This window comes from Gadus morhua, chromosome 22 (genome assembly GCF_902167405.1).
Source record: "Gadus morhua chromosome 22, gadMor3.0, whole genome shotgun sequence".
Taxonomy (NCBI): Eukaryota; Metazoa; Chordata; class Actinopteri; order Gadiformes; family Gadidae; genus Gadus; species Gadus morhua.
The window spans coordinates 18,346,706-18,363,729 of record NC_044069.1 but is presented as its reverse complement, the minus strand read 5'-3'; positions in this window follow the sequence as shown (position 1 = coordinate 18,363,729).

The following is a 17,024-nucleotide window of genomic DNA, read 5'->3' as shown; positions in this document are numbered from 1 at the left end:
AGTGTTTCAATCATCCCGACAGCGACTACTTGCACTTAAACCTTTTTTGCCTCTTAACTTCAAAACTCTGACATTGCACACTGAAGGACAGGTTTAAGTACTAATTCATCTGTTGTGTTGTCAAATTATTATGCCATGAAACAAAAAAGACAACTGTTTATTACAAAAAACGACCGCACAGAAGATTCTACTTGCCGCACTCCAAAACTGGTTCACGGGGATAGCATTTGAACGGTATGACGTCATTACACAAAATTTCCCAGGGTTGGTCAGTCTTGCGTGCTGAACGTAGTGATGAAATTTGATGTCAAAGACTTTGGTGGTTCGAGGGAATCGCTGTGTTTCAATCGCCTCGTGTTTCAATCGACCCGGCTCTCCCCTACTTCTCGTTGAGCAAACAATTGTACCCTTGAAATCTATGAAATTACAGGGGACAATTAGAATTCCCCCATTAAATATAAATGTCGGTTAATTATTGTCTGCAGATTTTTAAGTCAGGGCTCTGACTGAATTTGAAATTAGTATCCTTTATTAATCTCCTCAGGTTTTAGAATGTTTAGCTTCTATTCCAAGTTAAAAGGTCTATCAAATGCCAGGCTTTCTTGCCAATTTCATTAGCAGCCAAGAGCAAGTTCTGGATTGGCTTTGTCTTATGTATCCTTCTGCATGTCTTTCCTATTGTTTGCAGGACTGTTCGCAACACTGTTACATTTGTATCCTTTAACAAAGAAGTGGGGCATTCTTATTGGACATTCACAACGTGGATTAGTGTGTTATGAGTTTTCATTTGAACATCACATTCTTCCAGATTTTGGACTTTCAGTTAATTTAGTTCTCGGAAACGCAAACAAATTTATTTAGCATATATATATATTCATTTTGAAAGTAAGCCAAGCCAAAAAAGTCTGGGCACCCCTGAGGCTTGAATCAGATACTGCACACTCTGAACTAAGTTTAAGATAATTTATTCAGACCCGACAGTCTCTCCGTCCGTGGGAGTTAGCTGCCTGACGGTCCTGCACGTAAGGTTGAGTCTACACACATGATCACGAACACCATATACTATTGGTTACTCCTCCGTTGGTACCTCCTTGGATCCGTCTCCGCATGCTGCTCTTCCCCACTCTCCATGCAGATGCCTCAGATGCAGCTGGTTCCTTATCAAAAGCGATTCCTGCTTTGCAACTGGAACCCTCCCTTATACAAAGTTGTTATTCAGCCTTGGAAGTTGTTATCAGTTACCACACTTAGTCTCAGCACAACCTCTTTGTGTTGAAGTAGCCTTTCAAACATTGCTGGAGCAAATGGTCCTTCTAATGCCTGACTATTCTATGAATTTAGAACTCCTTACCGATCTACGTTAACCTTGAAGCATGGCGAAAATAAAAAATCACCCGTAAATATGATGACTTATATGACTTGCATCCATAGATATTGCTATTGTATAACTTTTACTACCTGATTGATTCAACTTATAAAAGTACATAAAAAACATTCTTAGCAACGGGTTAAAAGTAATCTGTTTGTCCCTGTAGTAGAAGTAGGATAAGGTCTCACAAGAGGTCAAGAATAGACCTTATTATCTCGTGGTCCTGTTGGTCAGCTGGGTGGGTCACAATGCCCTGGTACGTTTCTTGAGTCCCAATGTCGGCGCATAGCCCTGGTGAAGAGCATCAGCTGAAGCATAACTTGTACTCATGTTTTGTCATTAACACCACAACAAACTGTGCAAAGATTTTTTGAAGTTGTGCAACAATATTTGTCTTCAATTTATTTTTTTTCAGATAACTCCAACCAAAGCCCTGTAGAATGTTTTAATGGTCTGTTAGAGAACATAAAAACAGCACAAATTTGTACATCAACATGGTCAGGGATGGAACATGGCTCCATTTTTCATATTGACATGGCTTGAAATTGTCTGACATGGTTGTCTTTGAACAACTTAATTGTAATGAGATTAGGTCAACATGATATATGTATGGTAATGTATCGAAAAGGCTTTGCAATATCTGCAAATTCAACAGCGGGACAAAAGGTGGCTGCAGTGTAAGCATATTCATTGTTTGACTTTTTTTTTTAAAGTCTAGATTAGATAAAACACAATGGGAATCAAGTCCCATGGCAATAATGTTAACCAAATCCAGCCCACAGTCAATAATTTGATTAAAGATGACGCAAACAAACCTAAGAAAAACGATATAGAATCACTGTCACTAGTTTCAAGGCCCACCCTCTTGGCCAAGCCCATTGACAAAACTAGAGGATAAAATCTTTGAATGAAAACACTGTGCAACACTCGATCGCATATCATGCAGTCTGACCGGATTTATTTTTAACTGGCAATATTTGACCGGCTTTTTAGAAGATGGGTCAACTATCGAGATGGGTGTGGGGGGTCCTGCTATGCCTTACCATTTCTTCAACTCCAGGTGAGAATTTGTTTAAAATATTTTACAATGAAGTTGGTAGAGAACAATTGATGGTGATCCAATTATATTACATCCTAGAAATGGGAGAACATTGACTCTATGTTGGGTTGGCAAAGGTTTTCTTCTGTTCATGTTCAGTATCTTCAGACAATAACCTCAAACAATAGATCAGTTTTACAGAGGCAAGCACTATTCTCTCATCAGGCCATAGTTTTGTCTTCGAAGGAAAAACACAGGTGCTGCTCATAACACTGTATGGCTCTGTTCCGTGATGTACCAGGGCACGGGGCAGTAGTGAAGATAGGTCTATCTACGCCAAACTAGATAGGTCTACTAACCGTGTCCTGGTTTATAAAAGGAGCGGATCAATAAATAGTGATAGGAGCGACACCGGGGTTCGTCCCACAATGACACAGGGTCTTTCGTTCTTGTAAAAAGTGCTTCCATGGAATGCATTGTTTTGTAAAACCCAACAGAAACCTAACTCATGTGGAAATGTAACTTCATTCTATGATATGATAACATCTCACAATCAAACCCCTCAGGTTCATCTGCAGATTCAGTAGACCCTGTCACATTAATCACTACGCCTGTGGCTTTGGCAATCGAGATCACCAATGTGGGCTTCAATGCCTCCCTTCAGAATAGGGAATCAGAGTACTCCAAGATGTTGGATGCAGAAGTGGAGACGCTGGTAAAGCCTCTAACAACAACAACAACACCACAGTTCCTAGATATCAGGACAAAAAATAAACAAATCCATTTTGTAAAAGATACTAGGTAGATATTTAGAGTCAATTCCAGAAAAAATGCATTAGCTATTGTTCTACACAGCTTTTCAAACTCAGACCACAGTGTGACATGTATTTAAACAGAATGGTTTGAATTAGCATACATACCTTAATTTGTCATATTTTTGTTCCAAACAACAAGGTAGATAATTTAATCAGAGCAACTATTGGTGCGCATTACAGCTTGATGGCATTTACAAATGTGAAGCATGCCCAACTAAACTCTTCTACGAAGGTGTTGAATGCATAAACTACAGGTATTGTACTCTTAAATTTATGTTATTGTCTGGGTATGCTAGATTTGTGTTTTGCTTTGGTTTTATGTTGGTATTTAATATTAGTTGTATTTATTATTTTTATACTTCACAGCCATGGACTGATAGCTAACGCGTCTATCATCTTCAACACAACTTCCATCGACCCGAGTATTGTCCGTGCATTGTTTACAATATATTTAGCAGAAGCCCTACCGCAGACAAGCCTCAATGTGAACGAGGAATACACAAGCGGTACAACCTTTATTTTCACATATTTGTTCGTCAACATCCATATCTTTTTCAAATCACCACAGTTGTATCCGTGTTCAGTGTTCAATTACCTTCTCTGTTCTTTCTATTTTTTCTCAAGATTCAATGCCAGTCATATTGGATGAAGATGTGTGCAAGAAAACTACTACAACTCCTGAGCCAACTACAACTCCTAAGACATCTTCAACTCCTGAGCCAACTTCAACTCCTTCAACTCCTCAGCCTCCTCCCACCCCTGAGCCAACTTCAATTCCTGAGCCTACAAAGACCACTGGCCTTATCATGACCCCTGACCCTTCCAAAACCCCCGACCCTACAAATGCCCCTGACCCTACAGTGACCTCTGATCCGACCCGTAGCGGAGGAACATCTGACCCTTCCAGTGGTGGAGGAAACCGTGACGATAGAGACTGGGTGCCCGGATGGGGCATTGCACTCCTGGTGTTAGCTGCAGCCATCCTGTTGCTTCTCATCATCCTTTTCATCCTTTTGGTTAGTAATGCATAGAAGTATGTATTTTTTAGTTTTGATACATATTTTCGTCCTGGTTATGGCTTGTAATCAAACCTTAGGTGAGAAAGCCAAATTGAACACTCCAGGAAGAAATGCATAAGCCTTTGTTTAAATTTCTTTGACCTATTTTCAGTGTATTCGCTTTTGCCGTAAGCGCCCATCAGAGGACCCCATGGAGAAGAACCCTGACCCATACTATGATGAAAACAAGATGCATCCTCAGGAAACTGTGCCTGTACTCTATCCATCAGCACCGACAGCAGCGCCCTCAAGTCCAATGCAGACAGAGATGGTTGTTGTAAGTAAGATTTGTGTTGGTATTCCTAGATTGTCATTATAATGACTAGTTCCAGCTCGCTTAAGTGACCTAGAGTTAGGCCCCATCCACACAGATATTATTTTTTGTTGTGAAAAAGCTGAAGTGTTGTGCGTTCGGGCCGACTGTCCAGACGGATCCCGCGTTTTCGGTGCCCGAAAACACACTTTTTTTTAAACCAGCTCCCAGGGGGAAGAAGAGAAAACGAGCCTATTCATTTTCGTGAACTTAGGCTACAATACACAATTCCAACTTCGGCAACGAATAGTTCTTTTAGCAATTCATTTGTCTATAGTTATTTTGTTTTAAGATTCACTTTTCACAAAGAGATGACTGAAATCGTTCAAATATCTTAACTTTTTTCTTGATTTAACCTTATGATCTACACCTGTGTTCGCTAAACTACACTTCTGCAATAAAGTTTAGTTTCTCTGTGCACTTCATACATTACAGAGCCCCGTGAACACCAATGTTATACATAACCTATAGATATCTTTGAACTGGCTTTATGTGATCATCTCCGAATTGTCTTTCAACAGGGTGACACTCCCAAAAAGAATCGGACAGGCTTCTATGCTTTGAATCCTTGACATGAAGGCAAATTAGTATGTTTTGCGGCATCAGGTAAAACAATTTAACACTTCGTTCCGTTCGTGTATGTTTATTATTTTACTGAATTGATTTTAAAGTTTTTATTCCCTCCATTGCTCACCGTCAGCACCGGTCCAAATTTACTGCATGTCCTTAGCTTTTTGAGTTTTCCCAGCATCCAGCAGTGCTCTGTTTAATATAAAGTAGCAGAAGGGGATGGTTCCCCTTTTAGGTAACATTTTTCAAGCAACAAATTAAAATGGTCACCAAGCATATTGATTGATGTCACCAATCAATGGTTGATCTGATGTTGATTAACAGAAATGAGTGAGTTGTTGCACGTTATAATTAATACAGTTCAGTCTACGGTTTCTACAAAAGTTATCAAATTAAAATAGAGGCATTTTTAATAACAAAGATGGCTGCCTTACATAGTGTACCTTTTGTGTGAATCTATGTCTACACTCTCCCAAAGCATTTGTTGAAATTCCATGCTCCTACATTCATAACCCTTGATAATTAATAAAGTATTAGTGTTATATAATAATAGTTGGTATTATATCACTGTTTGTACTAATTAACGCTCTATTTGTACTTTCAGGCACACAAAAGATGACTAATGAAACCTATGGAAACAAGAGAATAGAAGGCCTTTGTACCGTCAATTAATGCATCATCTGAATTATATTTTTATGAATAATATTTATTACAGTACTTTCATTACTGTTTATTACACTATTTACATCAAGAACTTTATTTATAGGGAACATATATGTTGTAATCATTGTATCATATTGCAATTCATCAGCAATTCATTCGTTATTTTGTTAAGTGTTTTCTGCTAAAGCCCCATGTCCATTATAAGCTTCGTCAAGGTGTCCGATAAATGGGTGTAGCTAGTTATGGCGGGACACTCTAGTCATGCGCCCCCGGCGGTCAATTTAGGACCTTCCAAATGAAACACCAAGTCTGTAAAGTGAAAGATTCCATATCATGCTTTTTTAGGGTTAATCATTGCATTTGGGGGTACCAGTATAATAGGGTTACATGCCTGTATGTTAGAGATACCCCTTATTACTATCACTGTTAATTTCTGCAAAACCAATTTCAGTGTCTTTCAAAAACGGTCTGATTTGTATCACGCCGCATTAAGGCCCCCGTTCCGAGTAGGCCAGGCTTCTATGATTGGTCAAACTTTGAATTCACGCCCCCAAGAAGTTTTTAACATTGTGGGTAGCCGGGAGGCGCGTCTTCTGCACTTCAGCACCGCCCACTGCACTTCACACTAATATGGAGGTAAAGTTTGAGCACAAGCAAGCTGTTTCACACACTTATCGAGGGGCGTTCTCAGGGGGCATGAATACTCCTTCTGGCTCAGATAGAGATTTTTCTAGCTTTGCAGACGTTAAACATGTATACATACATCATACATCAGTCTAAAGCAAAGGGAAAAGTCGAAAAAGCATTATATCATTCCTTTAAGTGTGCTGAGCAGAATTCACCCAGCCTCCACCTGCTCTGGTTCTGCTCTGTGTTGTATGTAACCGACACTACGGGTTCATATATCTGATGAACCCCATGGAGGATTGTATTGTGCTCCCTGTTGTCATGTTGGTATTCTGTACCTGACATCTATTTGTGATGCTTTAAATCCTACAGCAGGGAGCACCAGAAAAGAGTGGAGACATACTGCTCAACTAAAATGTATCACCATTTCATGAAATAAATGGTTAAATCGAGTGATTATTTGCAGAACTTTTACGCTCAACTATTGTTCTTCTTAAGCTTTATCATTCTTTAGTCCGAAGACTTTAGCCCTCTACTCCTCCTACATTTCTTTAGCTATACAGACTAGATACTGTCTAAATAGTCTTTAGACAGAGTTTATAACTAAATTAATATATAGATTTTTCAAATATCCAACCTTTAAACCTTCAATTTTGTAATGGAAGTCAATGGGAGGACGGTAGAGTGGCGAAGTCACGCCCCTTCCGGTAGAGCTCATGGGACCTATGAGATCGAAAAATATGAATGGGTGTCAATGGAGAGAAAACAATTATTTTCTGGTCCCAATCTTTATATGCCCTGGATTACACATATGTTGTTTGTGGACTTAAATGATAATTTTTCATGCAAAGAAATCTAAACATTTTCGTGAAGAAGTTTGATAATTTTAGGTTTTATGTGAGGCCGCTTTGTGAACTACAGCTCTTCGCTGCTCTCGACGCATATGATATACGTCACCACACTCGCACTTGGAACTCGGCACTGAGTAAAGGCTATTTCAGACTGAAAACTGAATTTTTTAAATTTTTAATTTTTCCCGAATCACAGTTTCATTTCAAACCGGCTTCATATATTTTCAGTTAGTCTCATTGACTTGAGGCTCGAGCGTTAGGACGTTCTAGCAGTGTTGTAAGAGTGGGCGGTGAGTATCGAGTGTGAGGACGTTCGAGATGACAGGCAAGGTGACAAGGTAGCTAGTTATCGATAGCCCAAGGTGGCTGTGAAAGCTTACCTTTGCGGAAGTCGCGGAGCCTAAACAACGTCAATATTTAACCTAGGAACACAATGTGAAGCCTAAACGGTTCGGTATTTCTAGTTACAAATATGATTGTTATATATCGGGCGTTTGTCTGTAAGGATCCCCATTTATATGTCTACATATCCGGGTGTACCCCCGGTAGAAGTTAAATGCTAAAAGCAATGCTTGCCTGTCCAATAGTAATTCGAGGCGAGGGAGGGCTTTCAGACCTGTCACTCAAACTCTGTGCCAGTTGTAAGGAGATTTGGTTTATGATGTATTGGTGGATCTGGCATTGAATGGACATAGTTCTCCGGTTGATGTTCTCTTAGGATTATTTCAAGTTTAAGTTCTACATGAATGTATGATCATATTATGCATGACTATTTTGAGAGTTGTTTTATTTTACATTTGTTTTACATTTCTTTGTTTACAGCCATTATTTTTTTTTTTTAATGGTGTGCATGTTTACATTATACTTCGTTTAGATTTTGAACTCTGTTCAAATCCCTTCACTTGATTAAAGCCATTTAACATTTCTTTACGTCTTAAACATATTTTCAACCTCACCTTGCACAACAGCACTCAACGCATTTTCTGCAGTAAATGCATTTTCTCGTTATATATATTATATTATATATTCTGTCTGCTAAAATTAAACCCTTTAATCTCACTGGAAAATGCTATATTTTAAAATAGTTTCAGTATTTTAAAGTATATCTGGTGTTGGTAGAGTAAGGATATTTATAGAAAAAGAAAGATAGCTAGGAATAGACGGTATACGCTTTTCAAATGGCGGGCACGCTTCGAACCCAGCACGCCTCAGCCCAGTAGTGAGGGCGCGGTATAGCCCAGCTCAGTTACGGCTCGCGTTTCCAACGCCGACAGTACCCTTATCGTAGGGCGGGGTTTAAGCCGTAAGGCGATAGCCGTGGCAGCTACGTAAGCATTGTGATCTCATGGCAGCCCGACACAGTGTAGCCTGCTAATAAATCCAAGGAAAAAGAAGAACATGCACAATGAACAAAGAGCAACAATGTAGGACGTCCAAGAAGGACGGCAAACTTTTGCGCGACATTTTCTTCAATAAACAAAGCTTTCGCCGTTGTCCAGAAATACCTTGCGGGTCATTTGTTTGTTTGTTATTCTCCCCCTGTCGCACAGAAGTGCGATTCTGTCGACCAATCAACAGACGGCGTGTGTAGCTCGAACTTGCCGGCACCCTTTCAGGCGTCTCATTGGCCCAACGGAGGATTACTGCGAGACGAGTACGACTCAATACGGCTCAGTCCGGATCACACCAACTTTTGGCGGTGGAAACGCCCCTTGCAGACTGAACAGATCCGAACCCTCCGGTGGAAACGCGCCATAATTGCGTAAGAGGAATGTATATAGGAGAGTATGTGAGAAGGGACGGTGAGGGGAAAGAAGGGAGGCTATGCAGAATCCAGGTGAACTATGAACAACTTTAGTTTATTGCAGTAGCTGGTTAGGGACTCTACGGTCCTGACATCGGCAGGGAGCTCGTTCCACTATTGCAGGGCCAAAAAACAGAAGAGATGTGACTTTGATGTTCAACCTTTGCTTGCTCTTTGCTCGCGATGGTGGTTCCAGGTGTCCAGCTGAGGTAGTTGAGTAGAGTGCTCGAGCTGGGGTTTGCAGTCTGACTTAAGCTCAGAGGTAGGAAGGGGCAGTTCCGTTGACTGCCTTGTTGGTCAGTACCATTGTATTGAATCTGATGCGAGTTACTACAGGGTGCCAGTTGACTTCACGGAAGAGGGGTGTCCCATGGGATATTGGACCCCCCCCCCCCCTCCCCTCGTAAGGTAGGGCCAGATCCTGTGGATGTTTTAGAGGGAAAAGCTGCAGGATCGGGCCACCGTGGAGATGGCCGCTGTGCAGAATAGCTGATTGTCCAGAAACACTGAGGTTCCTTGCAGTCGCTGATGCCGATACCTCAACAGTGATCAATAAATCTATATGAGGGCAGCCTTTCCCTGGCACAAGGAGGAGCTCAGTCTTGTCAAGCTTCAGGTGATAGGCAGTCGTCCAAGTGCTGATATCTGCCTGACATTCTGAGATGTGTGTTGCTATTAGGGTGCTATCAGAGGAGGGGAAAGAGAGGAAGAGCTATGTGTCAGCATTGCAGTGATCGGAGAAACTGTGTGCTGTGATTACAGAGCCCAAGGATCTGGTAAAAAGGGAGAACAATAGGGGTCCCAGTACTGTGCCTTGAGGGACACCGTTGTGTAAAGAGTACAGTTTGGAAAAGGAACAATTCCATGTGACCCGAAAGGTGATATTTGTAAGGTAGGATGTGACCGGATAGTGAAGAGGACTGGTCACAGCGGACAGATCGCAGAGAATGAGAAATACTGTGAGAGACGAGGCTCTGGTGGCAATGAGCGTCTCAGTGGAGAGTGCAGTCTTGAAGCCTGACTGTTGGGGCTCGGGCAGGTTGTTTTGAGAGAGAAAGGAGGACACGTTTGTTTGAGATGCAACGTACCAGGGTTTTAGAAAGGAATGAAAGAAGGGAGACCGGTCTGTAGTTCCGGATGTCAGATGGCATTTTGACAATATTCACAGTATCTTGCATGTTGTTCGAATCAATTACTTTGCATTTTGTAGTCATCTGGGGTCTCATTTATAAAACTGTGCGTAGGATCGTTACTAAAAATGTGCGTACGCCCAGAAGCCAAGTTTTGCGTGCGCCAAAAAGTATTCAGATTTATAAAACACTGCGTACGCACACCTGTACGCAATCTTTGCTTTATAAATCACATACTGACTACAATTGTGTGCAGCTGAATCAGCTTCACGTTCCGCCCTCTACACGCCCCTTTTTAACCATAAATGGTCAATGCAAATGACCTCATGAATGCGATCTGCATATAAAACAGACTCAGATGCCGGTATTATGTCTTGTTGGAAACAATGGCAGAAATTTCACGGAGGTTGAAGTGGAGACACTTGTGGGTGAGATGGAGGCCCGAAAGGTAGTTTTGTTCGGCGGTCACGGGATTGGGATCGCCAACAACAAAAAGCAGAGTGAGTGGCAACATGTTGCTGCAGCAGTGAACTCTGTCAGTAGCACGGAGCGCACAGTCCCAGAATTAAAAAAGAAGTGGTCTGACATAGAGTTACATATTTTTATGTAGCCTACCAATAAATCGTTATGGTCCCTTTTTTTTTTTTTTGTTTAATATGCTCTCCCTTATGCATAACCCTTTATTCACTTTATGTTTTTTTTATCTGATTTTATGTATTTTAATTTTTAGATCTTTTGTCTTGTCTTCCTTTTATTATGGAAAACACTTCATTGTATTTGTGTAAAGCACTTTGGGTTGCCATTGGCATGAAATGTGCTATATAAATAAAAGTACCTTACCTTTACCTTAAATACCCTCTCCCTCCGAATCCTGCATGGTCCGCCAGAAGTGCCATATGGTGCAGCATTACCACGGCGCTCACCTCTGTATTTATAGGGTTACGGTAATAAGACTGACGAGAACGCCTTGGATAATCAGTTTGTAATTACCCACGTAAAATGTTCTTGAACATAACCCCTTTTTAATGCCTGATTTGTCATGAAAAGCATCAAGAGTAACGGACAACGATTGTGATGAGTGTGGCTTGGTTTTTCACACTTGGGATTTAATTGACATTTGATCATGTGTTTAGTGTCACATAAAAATATTATGTTATTGACACATGTTGGACAGATGCTTTATTCCATGCAGTCGCGCCGTCAGTGGACAGTATGGAGTGACGGGATTAAATACAGAGAATTTCTTTTTATATCTATTCTAAGGAGATATTTCTGGAGTTATAACTGAGAAATAACGCAGTGGACTTAAATTATTCAGATTAGGATTTAACGCATGATACGGGTTGAAATTAAATTGATGAAGGGCGATGATAAAACATAATCGTTCTTCTCACTCTGCAATTCTTCGGTCTGACTTCAGTTCACCACCACACCGTCTGTGTCGCCAATTCTCCTTTTCCTCCAAACCATGCGTACGCATGGGTCAGAGTTTGCTTAGGGCTGCGCACATTTTCCCGTCAAGTTGGTTTTTTATAGATCACAACCTTGGCGTGAAAAGTCACGTACGCAACTTTCAGCCCCGTTTTGTGCGTACGCAACGGTTATAAATGAGACCCCTGAAATGTTATGTTATAAAACTGATGATGTAGGCCAACTTTTTAGGGGCGGGGGAAAGGAACTTCCTATCAACAAAACTGCCTTTTTTCACCACATTCTGATCAACTATATGCTGTGGGCATGCAAGAGCTTCAAATTCATTCCTAGGACACAGGGTAAGGTGTATATGAATTTTAGAATATCTTGCCTAATGAAAGGGCAAGAAAATTGGAGTGACCTCCAACATTAGTATATATATGCCGACAACTGTGCTGGTATCATGGCAATAGAAACGTGTGCCTTGGGGCTTATAAACAAAGCTGGCAGTTTTTCGTATTTGGGTTCAAATGGTCCAAAGGGGCCCATGCCTCATCCCGTGCATTTCACTCTTTACTGACTCAATGACTTTTTGTGAGATAAAAGTCTGATTGTCAGATCACATATTAGAATCGGTTGAATGTAGGTCTTGGAAGAATTTAACCTCAAAACCTGGGAAGCAGGCCGCGTCAGGGGGTGGGGCATTTGCTGAGACTTCGTATATCGTATATGTCCTTGGGCCCTCCTTTATTTCAATGAGACCCAAGGCAAATCCCAAGTATCCTCGACCCCTATACCAGGTCATCTACTAATTGCATCACTTCTTTTAGGGATAGAGCTTCCAAATGGATAATTGTTGGGCCCTGATCTTAGAAAAGAGTCAAGACATCTCTGTCTTACTCCTTAGTTACTCTGTGGCCTTATGCATGGTGTTTTTTTTAATCTTCTGATGACCTCGTGTGAGGGATTGTATCACTTCCTGTCGGGTTAATAATAATAATAATAATAGATCAAATTTATACAGCGCTTTTCCCAGTGCTCAAAGACGCTTAACAATCGCTTCATAAGCTAAATCATAAGAAACAAAAAAAGCTAAGCAAAAAAAACGTAAACAAAACAAAAGTTAAAAGGTTAAAGCAAGGGTGAAAAGGTGTGTTTTAAGGGCAGCTTTGAAAGATGAAAGAGTTTTGGCATTGCAGATGTCATTGGGGAGGGCCTTCCAGAGGGCGGGGACGGCTGCAGCAAAGGCTTTGTCTCCCCAGGACCGGAGGTTGGTCCTGATGGGGTGTAGGAGGTTGGCATCGGCGGACCTGAGACAACGGGTAGGGGTATGGTGGTGGAGAAAGTCAGAGAGGTGGGGGCCAGGTTGTTGAGGGCTTTGAAGGTGATGAGTAGTATTTTGAGACAATACGTGAAAAGTAGGGAACCAAGTACAGAGCCCTGGGGGACACCATGAGCAGTGTTGGGATAGTTCACTTTCTACGTGAACTAGTTCGAAGTTCAGTTCACAAATTTTAAAATGAACTAGTTCAGTTAAACGTTCATAATTCAAAATTTTGAACTAAGTTCACAGTTCCAAACAATGAACTAGTTCATAGTTCTTTTTTTGAATATGTTGCTGTGAGCAATTATTTTTTTCCTGTATTTTGAACATTGAGCCCACTTTGTGGTTTGTCTAGGATGAAATAGAGGGACGGTCTATACTTTGAACATAAAGTGTATTTATATTTTTTAATTCGTCCCAGCCTTTACACCACACTATAGGGTCTATAGCATATAACCACATTTTCTGATTACAGTTTAATGTAACAGTAAGCTGACAACACCGCAACTGCAAATTAACCACACGGAGATAACCCATGGCAACCGGTCAAACAAATGTTCTCATTCTGCACGCGCATCCGCCGTGTTGATAAACAAATAACCCCTCAATTGAACGAAGTTAAACCGAGTGCGCGTGCCGTTCACAGACACCAGAATGAACGAGTTCACAGTAACGTTCATCAGGCAGTAATACAGTACGTTCAGTTCACGTTCGGCGAAAATATGAACGAGTTCATGAACTATCGTTCAATGAACGCGTTCAGGCACAACACTGACCCTGAGTGACTGGGGAGGTGGGGGATTTGCAGTTGTTGACTGAAATGAATTGGCGTCTGCAGAGAGATAGGAAATGAACCAGGTGAGAGCGGTGCCAGTGATGCCAAGTGAGGACTGAAGGCAGGAGATGAGGATGGAGTGGTTGATTGTATCGAAGGCGGCGCTGTGGTCAAGGAGGATGAGGATGGAGAGGGAACCAGAGTCAGCAGATAGGAGAATGTCATTTGTGACCTTTAAAAGAGCTGTTTCTGTGCTGTGTCTGGAGCGGAAGCCGGATTGGAAGGGTTAGAGCAACCAAATGGATAATTGTGCTTGTCCTTGAGGTACGCTTTCAAAGGCTACATACCCAGTGTTGATAAAATATGGTATTCTTTAATGCCCTGTTTCATTGCAAACAGACCCTAGGTGTTGAGTTTGAATCAAATTTTCCTTGACACCGAGGTAACATGCTAATTGCATCACATCCTATCGGGCTACGACCCGATAGGATATTTATTGTCATTAATAAAATTACGCAAAACTAACCTTTGGAATGGACTTTTTGGCTCATATGGGGCTTTTTGGATGCATTGACAAGCAACCCAAAGGTCAAGTGTGGAGTTTATCCAAGATCACTACTCTAACCTCTGTACAGGATAAAGAGAAGGAATAGTAGAAGGGAGCATATTCATGAATTAGTATAATATAACTGTACTTCTTGTTGAGCAAACAATCGTACCCTTGAAAACCATGGAATTACAGATGACAATTATATTTCCCCCATGTAGGTTCATTATTGTCTGCAGATAATTATACCTGGTGGCCATGTTTGTTAGTTGGGTGGGTCACAATGCCGTGTTACGTTTCTTTAGTCCGGTGCACAGCCCTGGTGAAGAGAATCAGTGGAAGTTTAACTTGTACTCATGTTTTGTAACACCACAACCAACTGTTCAACAATTTGTTGAAACTTTTGTCACTTTTGTTACAATATTTGTCTTACATTGTTGTTTTTTCTGCCAACTCCTACCCAAGCTCTGTAGACTGTTTCTATGGTCTTTCAGATAACAGAGGAACACTACTTTGTACATTAACATGGTGAGGGATGGAACCGGGCTCCTTTCCTCACATTGAAATGACTTGATATTGCTCACATTGTTGTCTCTGAACAACTCACTGTATTTGTAATTATATTAGGTCAACATGATATTTGTATGTTAATACATCAAAGAAGGCTTTGCCTATAATTGTACGGGGCAAAAGGTTCTTGCAGTGTCAGCATGTTCATTGTTTTAAGTTTCTTTTTTAACTCTAGATTAGATAAAAACACAATGGGAATCCAGTCCCATGGTAATGATGTTAACAAATCCAGCCCACAGTCAATAATCAGGTCATAGATGACGCAAACATACTTCATTAATATCTGTGACTAAAAATCAATATAAAATAGGTGTCACCAGTTGCAAGGCCCACCCTCTTGGCCAAGCCCATGGACAAAATCTGAGGATAAAATCATTGAATGGAAACACTCAAGAACATTTGATCAAATATTGTCACATATCAAGCACGGTTCCATTCCCTGGTCTGACTGGATTTATTTTTAACTGGCAATATTTGACTGGCTTTCTACAAGATGGCTCAACTATCGAGATGGGTGTGGGGGGTCCTTCTGTGCCTTACCATTTCTACAACTCCAGGTGAGAACTTGTTTAAATATAAACTGACTTAACTGGCTTAACCGTTGTGATATGAAACGTCTTTATTCATCTTAAAATCAAATACAAATATAACCAAGTCATTATAAAATATTTTACAATGAGGTTACTCCAGAACAATTTATGGTAATCCAATTATATTACATCCTAGCAAAGGGAAAACAATGATATTATGTTGGGTTGGCAAAGTTCTTCTATTTATTTAGTCTTCAGACTATAACCCCAAACAGTAGACCCTTTTTTTGCAGAGGTAGGCTGTATTCTCTCATAAAACCATAGTTTTGTTATCTTACGACAAACACAGGAGCACCTCATAACACAGTACGGCTCTGTTCCGTAGATGTACCAGGGCATGAGGCAGTACACCAAACTAGTGAAGCCAAACGTAATCAGTCGTAGCCCAAGTACTGTTCCAATTCAAAGTTTGCATTAAGTCAAGTACAGTAGAACGACCCGGAAAGTGTTCTTGATGTGTTCTTAAACTGGCCATTCCAACGAGGATGCCTCGGAGGTGACTTGTGTGGTCTTGAGACCGTTTAATATCCAAGAATGGATTTTGCAGAGTAGTATCAGAGTGTATACATAAAGAGGCCTATGTTTTAAAATATTAATATGTAAGCTATAATAATAGGCTATATAGGAACATTAAAAAAATGGAACAAAATGTAGGCCTATTCATTCAAAATATTGACATACTATTTTAAAATGAAAGAGGCTGGTGTTTTGTTTTATATATCTATATATTTGTTCATATTGTTCAGTAGTATATGTCTAATGAGGCCGTAGCACAGTTAACAGACAAGCTAAGGTGGAGACGTCCTCCTGTCCTCTGAGGCTTGTACTTTCGAACTTTCCAAGTTCGACCTTCCAAGTCCGCAAGTCCTAACTTTATGTACTTGGTAATTAGAAACGGCGTATGTCTACTAACAGTGTCCTGGTTCAAAAAAGGAGCATATCCATAAAATAGTGCTATGAACGATACCTTTGCTCGTCCTACAATGACACCTCTGGGAAAAGGTCTATCGGTTCTTGTAAAATGGAATGCATCACAACAGAAACATAACTCATGTGGAAATGTAACTTCATTCGATGATATGATAATATCTCACATTCAAACCCCTCAGGTTCATCGGCAGATTCAGTAGTCTCTACGAATTTTGCTTTGGCAATTGAGATCACCAATGTGACGCAAACTACAACTCCTTCAACTCCTGCACCAACTACAACCTCTGAGTCTAAAAAGACCACTGTCCTTTCCAAGACCCTTGTCCATACCAATACCAATGACCCTACTAAGAGCCCTGATCATACTAATACCAATGACCCTACTAAGAGCCCTGATCATACCAATACCAATGACCCTACTAAGAGCCCTGATCATACCCATAGCACTGACCCTACTAAGAGCCCTGATCATACCAATACCAATGACCCTACTAAGAGCCCTGATCATACCAATACCAATGACCCTACTAAGAGCCCTGATCATACCAATACCAATGACCCTACTAAGAGCCCTGATCATACCCATAGCACTGACCCTACTAAGAGCCCTGATCATACCCATAGCACTGACCCTAC